This window comes from Astyanax mexicanus, chromosome 23 (assembly GCF_023375975.1).
Source record: "Astyanax mexicanus isolate ESR-SI-001 chromosome 23, AstMex3_surface, whole genome shotgun sequence".
NCBI classification, from domain to species: Eukaryota; Metazoa; Chordata; class Actinopteri; order Characiformes; family Acestrorhamphidae; genus Astyanax; species Astyanax mexicanus.
In genome coordinates this window covers 21,799,170-21,807,167 of record NC_064430.1, presented here as the reverse complement: position 1 = coordinate 21,807,167, position 7,998 = coordinate 21,799,170, and the positions used below count along the sequence as shown (strand labels likewise).

Below are 7,998 nucleotides of genomic sequence, written 5' to 3'. Positions count from 1 at the left end.
GGTAAAACACCAGCATAGATATACTCCTTAATAACTGCCCACATCTTCCCCAAGGTACACAATAAGACACTTCAGCAGACACAGCCGGCCCATCGGGAATCCTCACGAATCTCCCGATTAGCCACTCCGGGCCTGGACACACTGACAAAGTTGTAATTAACTGATTTCCAATTTCCAGTCTTCATTATTCATCTTTTAATAATGCTTTTTCCGCCCAATTCCTTTGGAGGGGAGTGCAGACGTATGTTCTCAGTCTTCAAACTGATTGGGCATAAAAAAGGCCACTGCAAATTTCATATTTCTTTATTTGTGGATTTCATGCATCTGTTTGCCAGTATTCATGCCCTTAGTGCTGTCATTATCAGCCAGCATTGGCAGAGCAGCCAAAAAAATATTGAGAGCATGTGTGCTGTTTGACAAAAAGGTTAATTTATATAAAATAAAAAAACACTTGAGGCTTGTAGTGTAAAGACAGCCACTGACACTGGTGATTTTTTTTTTTTTAGATTTTATATAACATTTTATTATTTTATTGTTTATTCTATTATAATTCAGGTCTAAGTGATTCCTAAATGGCCAGTGAGTTTATTTAACTGCGACTGAGTGAATACAGCCCAAACCCAAGGTGTGTTAAAAACAGTCCGGTGTTCTGTCGAATTTTGCTACCCATCGATACATGCTTCCCAAAGGTACTGCGCATGCGCCGACCTACACAATTTAATTCTTTCTCGTGTTTTATGTATAATTAATCTGGTTTAGGGGGGGTTATGTGCATTAAACAACCTGGACGCACTATCATTGCACAGAAGTGTAAATGGAAACTAAAAATTACACTTATTATCATAAATAAATACAAAAGCAGTTTGTAATGAGCTATATTTACTATAACTTTGCCATGGTACAATGAATTATGCACTCCAAATCTAATAACGTACATCTACTGGAATATCACTGGGTACATGCCCTAAAATAGTGCTTCTTTTGTATTTTTACAGTTAAATATACATTGGGGCAGCACGGTTCGACAAGGTAGCAGAATTCGACAGAACACCGGCCCTCTTTCTCCAGTCCAGCTCCGCCCGCCCTCTCATCAACAGACTTTTGGAAGAAACCAAAGTCACTGGAAAAGAGGGGGAGATCTGAGATTTTGGAGGCATGATATTTAATATAATTAAAATAATATATTTCACCGTTCCTATTAAATTATGATTATTTACGTTTATATATCACGTTTTAATACAATATAACATATAATGAATATATTAAAACACACAAATTAAAAACCTTTCGGGCAACAAAAAAACCCTGAACCTAGTTTTGAATGGTCGTGGCTCCACTCCACTGAATCAGTAGCCACAAAAAAGACGTCCTTTTCTCCGGGAGCTGCATGGGGACTGCAGGAGTCCAAAGCCTCGCTGCGTTTTATGGGGAACAGTTATTAATATTGGGTCAAATAATCCAGTATTTCCCGAAATTTAGCGGCCGTCTGCGCATGCGCGAAATTTAGCGGCCGTCTGCGCATGCGCGAAATTTAGCGGCCGACTGCGCATGCGCGAAATTTAGCGGCCGACTGCGCATGCGCGAAATTTAGCGGCCGTCTGCGCATGCGCGAAATTTAGCGGCCGACTGCGCATGCGCGAAATTTAGCGGCCGTCTGCGCATGCGCGAAATTTAGCGGCCGACTGCGCATGCGCGAAATTTAGCGGCCGACTGCGCATGCGCGAAAATTAGCGGCCGACTGCGCATGCGCGAAATTTAGCGGCCGACTGCGCATGCGCGAAAATTAGCGGCCGACTGCGCATGCGCGAAAATTAGCGGCCGACTGCGCATGCGCGAAAATTAGCGGCCGACTGCGCATGCGCGAAATTTAGCGGCCGACTGCGCATGCGCGAAATTTAGCGGCCGACTGCGCATGCGCGAAAATTAGCGGCCGTCTGCGCATGCGCGAAAATTAGCGCATGCGCAGTCGGCCGCTAATTTTCGCGCATGCGCAGTCGGCCGCTAAATTTTCGCGCATGCGCAGTCGGCCGCTAAATTTCGCGCATGCGCAGTCGGCCGCTAAATTTCGCGCATGCGCAGTCGGCCGCCCCTTTTTTTTTTCTTTTCTTTTTTTTTCTTTTTTTTTATTCGTCTTGTGGGAACACACAGCTAAAATTAGGTAGAAATTAACTAAAAGTGTTTTGGTAAAAAGCTAGCTGACTTTTTAACACTAGCCAGATTACCATACTTTAATTCAGTATTAATAAGATTCAGAAGTTAAATATCTACAAAAACCCTGACGGATTACACCGGAGTACCGAGAGGAGCTCTCAGGCCTGTTAGGTATTTTAACTACCGTTAGCTAACTGGCTGTTTCAGGTCTCGGTGAAACGCGATCTGATTACTGAACTACAGCGTGGTTTAAAAGCTGCTGCTGATTGAGAAAAACACACCCTGTGCTGGGAGAGAAGGTCGTGAATCAGCTCTTAAACGGCGCTGGGTGTTTGTTTTGTTTCTGAACGAGCAGGTGCCGCTGCAACTGGATTTTATAAAGATATGAGAAAAGAATGCTTTCGTCGTGGATTTAACATGAAAAGGTAAGCTGCTGTTATGTTCTGATCTGTGCAGGCAGTTTATGCACTTAACGTAACTCCGTTAGACAACTAACTTACAGAGCTAGCGTTTGTTGTGTCTCCGGCTTAGTTTTCTGCAGTCCATGATTATTAGCTAAGGTGTTTAGTTTATTTTGACCCCAAACAGCAGCATTCACTGCATTTTGCATACTATTAACTAACCGCGTGAATCCACTGCACGTGCAAGTTAGCGTTAACTTCATCACGAACGAGTAACGGATTAGTAAACACACTCTTGTCTTTTTTTTGAATCCTCACAGTTTCTGTCAGAAAACACTGAAAGAAAACTTCTCTGTCTCTGTTTATACAGCGATGGTTTGGGTTTAAAGCTGGGTTTGTTGTGCTGGATGTTTGGTTAGGAGCAGGAGATTTTATAAGATGTGTGGCTGCATAATTGTGAACTGAGATCGCGGTCTGTGAAGTTACACCCGCAGCTAACCAGTGACTTTAAAAAACAAATAAACACAGCTGTTATTGGACTTTATGGGTTTAAAAATGAGTTAATTAATTTTAAAAGACTAGGCTACTAATGTTGGCCCTGCTGAGTCCAGCTGATCATCCAGAAATAAACATTACCTATGCTGGTCAAAAGCTATTTAAAGAGCTAACCTCCCAGGGTGTGTTTGTTTTTTTTCTGGTTTTGAGCATTTTTTTAAGGAGGGAGTGTACGTCTGTGCTGCAGTAGAAGAGTGTAATTTTAGAAAAGTTGCTGTATTTTTCTCACTGTCTTAGATAGTATAGACTTTAAACATGTTACTAAAAATTAACACTGGACCGTGTTTTTAAATACTTGCCATTCTGGATGTCCTGAACATTTTCATGCAGGCCTGTGTGTTTTAATAAATATATTTTTTATGTCGGTTAGTTTTATTTATATAAAGTAAGACCTGTAGACCTGTACTTTATTGGATAAATTGATACAGCTACCATGAACTGTTTTGTTTCTGTTCTGTAAAAGCTGGCCCAGTTCCAAAAGACACAACATCCTCAGTGTCCTGGAGCTCCAGCTGAAGCACTGGCCACTCCACCTTCTCCATCCCCACCCAAAAGAGGTTGATGAATATATGTTAATACATTAATAGCTTAATATTATTACTCTTATTTGTTCTTATTACTGACTTACCGGGGGAACTAATTAAGGGACGGAAACACACACAGAGAAATGTGTTGGCAGTGCTGTTGCTAATTGTACTGAGTGTCTGCAGTGTACTGGGAGGATTGTGCTGGGTGCTTATTGTTTCTCAGGTGGTAAATCATGTTTGTTGTTGAATGTGCATTTTTTTTCCTTCCCATCTTGTAAAATCCTGCCTTTGCAGTCCACTTTCCAAACAGAGAGGTGTAATACGCTGTTTCGATCTTACAGCTGCTGCTCACACTGCTAATAAATAAAAAACAAACACAGTTGATTTTATCGGAGCGCCAGTACCCAAACCCGACTGACTAAAACTTTCAATCGTAACCACCTTACACTTAACGATTGAGATGACACGACCGCAACTCAACTGCAGCTCGACTCTAGCCAGACTCTCGTGATTTTATCCTGACTCTGGAAATTTGTCTGCAACTGTGAAATCATTGGAAAATCGTTAGGTACCTGAACACTCTTCTCTCTTCACCCTTAATGTAGCAGCTACCCACTGGATAACTGTTTGCCTGTTCTATAGCGACTGTAATTTCCTTCTGTCTGTTTCTTACACTCTGTAGGTACTTATATATTTTTTTTTATTGAACGTGGCAGCGTGCCGACAATCACAAGTATTGCAAATGTTGGGATAAATTTCAGCCAATTTAACTTTACTATAATGTGCTCTGTGTACTCTGCAGGTACTTCTAAGGCAGCTAGTTGAAGGCGTGATTGAGGTCCATGCCAGAGGGGTTCTGCACTGTGACCTCAAGCCATATAACATCCTGGTTCAGATGTACAGTTAGGAACCACGCCTTCATCTTCTGTTCTTCTGGTATGGGTTTTCAGTGAACACTACAGGCAGAGAACTGTCTTCGTAGAAGCTACTATTACTGAATAGAGATTCAGGTCAAAAACATTCCTTAACGCTCAGTCACTGTCTCTAATTTAATTTTCAGGACCTTCCTCATGAGTGGTTTACCCATGAGGCCAAATCCTCCACAGTGTTGCAGATAGGAATCATCCTGCTGTGTGTGAGAGGTGACCCTTCAACACCAGCACGGAGATCACCTCAAAGAAGTCTCAGATCATCTCTCCACCATCTGCTCTATGACCCCTGGCTAAGTATACACCACGACACAGCCACCACATCAGGCACACCTCAGTCAGGTACCATATAAAACAATAATAATAATAATTTTAAAAAATCTATATTTTCAATCTGTAGTTTAGAGAGTTCTCTAGTAGAGCTGGGCGATTAATCGATTTTATCGATAAATTCGAATTTACAGTTAAGGACAATGTGTTTTTATGAAAATCGATTTTCTCTGAGTTTTCTTTTTCACCACAGACGCTCCTCTGTGTGCACAGAGTGAGCTTAGCTAGCTCCCTCCATACCTCCCTCCCTCCCGCGCGCGCACCCCCTGCCCCTCCCTCCCTCCCTCCCTCCCTCCCTCCCTTGCACGCACAAACACACACACACACATACACAAAACACATGACGGCGGAGCTTAAGAGCAACTAGCTCCGTGATCTGGAGTTGGTTCGGTTTTGCGGCGTCGGACAGGTCCTCGCTGTAAGGTGAACCAATTTATCACTATACCTTAAACAGAAGCATGTAGCGGAGTGGGAGAAGTGCTACTACCATAGGAATGAACGCAGCAGCAGCACCAGTTCACCATTCAACGTTAAACAAGGAACTGTCCCTGGCACATCTTCCAACCGTGTACCAGGTTTTGTATGCACTACAAGTTAAGATGTTTTGCATATTCATGAGAAAAGATCTCATTTTATAGAACACTGGCACTTATTTAAAAGCTTTTGCAATTCTAGCCCAATAGGGAAAAGTATTTACTTAAGAGCATTAAAATTGTACTTGTTTTCTATTGTCTACTTTGTAAGTTTTATCAAAAAAGGGCACCATTTCATTTATTTCTATTTGTTTTTAAGGGTGTGTTTATTCATTTATTTATTTTTTAAGTTTGAGGGTGCATTGTGTCAGTACCTAAACTATGTTGGAGAAAGCTTTCTAAAAGTCACTAGATGTTCTCACTGTTTACAATAGTTTTTTTTTTGCTTGTTTCTGGATGCACTTTAACCACAAATGGAACATTTTAAGTGAAAACAAATTAAATAAGAACTAGTTTTTAACCATTTCTTTATCATCTTTAGTTTGATTTTTAGTAGGGGGAAACAATCGATTTAAATCGAAAATTGGATAAAAAAAAAAAAAATCTAATATATATTTTTTTTTCGGCCATATCGCCCAGCTCTCTATACTCTAGTTTAGAGGGTTTTTTATAAAACACACCTAAGGAAAATAGCAGGTATTAATAAAGCTATTGATTCCATACTTTTAAAAAGGTAATGATTTTCTTTAACTATATAAATGTTTTAATCGTTTTGTGTATTGTATGCTTTTAATTGCTTCCTGTTTTGTATTTGTGTTCATGTACTTAAGGCTTTAATCCTTTTATCTTGATATTGTTTATCTTTTGATGTTTATTAATTACTTAACTGTATTTATCTTTATGTAGTATACTGTTAGTGTTTTAATCCATACACTTTTTGTATATATTTCTTTTATTGCTTAGTTACTTGCTTTTATTAATGGTTATTGTATTGGTGTTTTAGTCTTATTTTGGGCTTATATTCATTAAAAACATTTTAACGTTTGTCTTTTAGTGCTTTAATTAATTAATATTGTACTTACCTTTTACTATTTTACTATTAATCTTTCTGTACTTAATTCTGATATTTATACATTATTTTTTATTTAATTTTCTTTCAGCTTTGTATTACATTGTTTATTAATTGTATGTCTTTATACTGGATTTTATATTTGCATTGTATATATTTTTGTTTCATTTAATGTTTATGCTCTTTGTCTTTTTCAGATTTTTACATTTTTCAATTTGTGTATTGACCCAAGGAGTATGGGTTCCTCTCAAGGTTTCTATCTCTCTTTCTGAGAGAATTTTCTTTGCCGCTGTCTCCTTTATGCTTACTCAAAAGAGGTTTGGACACTTTTTTTTTTAACTGTTCTTAATTTTGTTTGTTTCTTAACTTTGTCAATAAATGTTTTTTATTTCTATCACTTGTGTCTGTTTATTTGATCACACTATCGCTAAGTTTCTTGAAATGTGTTTATGGAAAAAAAATGAATTTTAATATTTTATTAAATGTGGATTTGATGCCCACATTCAACCACTTTTTAACACTTCAACTAAACACTGAAAGAATCAATCAGAAATTATTGATTTATTATTAATGTAATGAATAGAGATGTTCTGAAGTTAAAAGCTGATTATCCCATGTGTCTCATATTCCCAAATATGATAAGGTTGATAAGGTCATGTCAGCTCCAAGGACAATTTCAGTTTTGTATTTCAGTGAAAGTTATTCCTTTAATTGAATTTATATAAATAATGTATCTGGTAATATACAAAGGCTCTCAGTGTTGTTACACCTTTTTGTTATACTTAAAACCAAAGTGTAATTTTCAACAACTCGCCTCTATGTGATGTTTGACCACTTAGGAATTACACTGACATTACTTCTACAAGTCATGGGATAGTAGGTTTGAGGCTGATCATGAAGTGTTACCTCAATGTATTGGCCAGTAATTTATTATTGAAGGTTATTCATTCAAATTTATTGTGACTGGTGGTCTGCCTACAATTGTCTGTGCAACTCTGAGAAATATCTATATACAACTTTTAAAACGAAGCTTTGGGATTTACATGTGCAAAATTAAGCCCTGCATACAGAAATATACTGATAACTTTCTGATGCTTTAAAAAATAAGAATCAAAGGAATCAAATTCCTAAAGATAAGCATTAGCATTTCAGAAGTACTGTCCGAGTTCAGCATACACACTAGAAAAACAGAGAAAAAAAATCACAGTTCTTACAGTCTGCCTGTCTTACCAGGTTCCATGAGACACTGCAGTATCCCTTTATTCATCCAATAACATAAATCATACATTAATAAAACATCTGTTTTATTAGAAATACTTGTTCAAATTACAAATTAGCACCCACAACTCCACAGAGGTTGGAGGACCATAATTTAATATAATTATATATTTAAGTTACATGATTTTGAGCATATTACTACATTATTTTGCCTTTCAAAAAATGCCAAGTGAGCAAATCAAATCTAAAACTTTTTTTATGTTCCCCCTCTGCATGTGATACATAGAGATCAGTAACATCTTTCAGTAAAAATGGTCTGTAAAACAATATGAAATTTGAAAAGGA

At 38.1% G+C, this 7,998-nt stretch overlaps 1 long non-coding RNA gene across 1 annotated transcript; it reads left to right on the top strand.

Annotated features, from left to right (window-relative positions):
- The first annotated feature begins 2,275 nt into the window (after nucleotides 1–2,275).
- Nucleotides 2,276–6,829, top strand: LOC125787222 (uncharacterized). The gene is made up of 3 exons (XR_007429139.1): nucleotides 2,276–3,664; nucleotides 4,437–4,570; nucleotides 4,695–6,829. It is a non-coding gene; the product is annotated as an uncharacterized LOC125787222 (long non-coding RNA).
- Nucleotides 6,830–7,998: the final 1,169 nt, after the last annotated feature.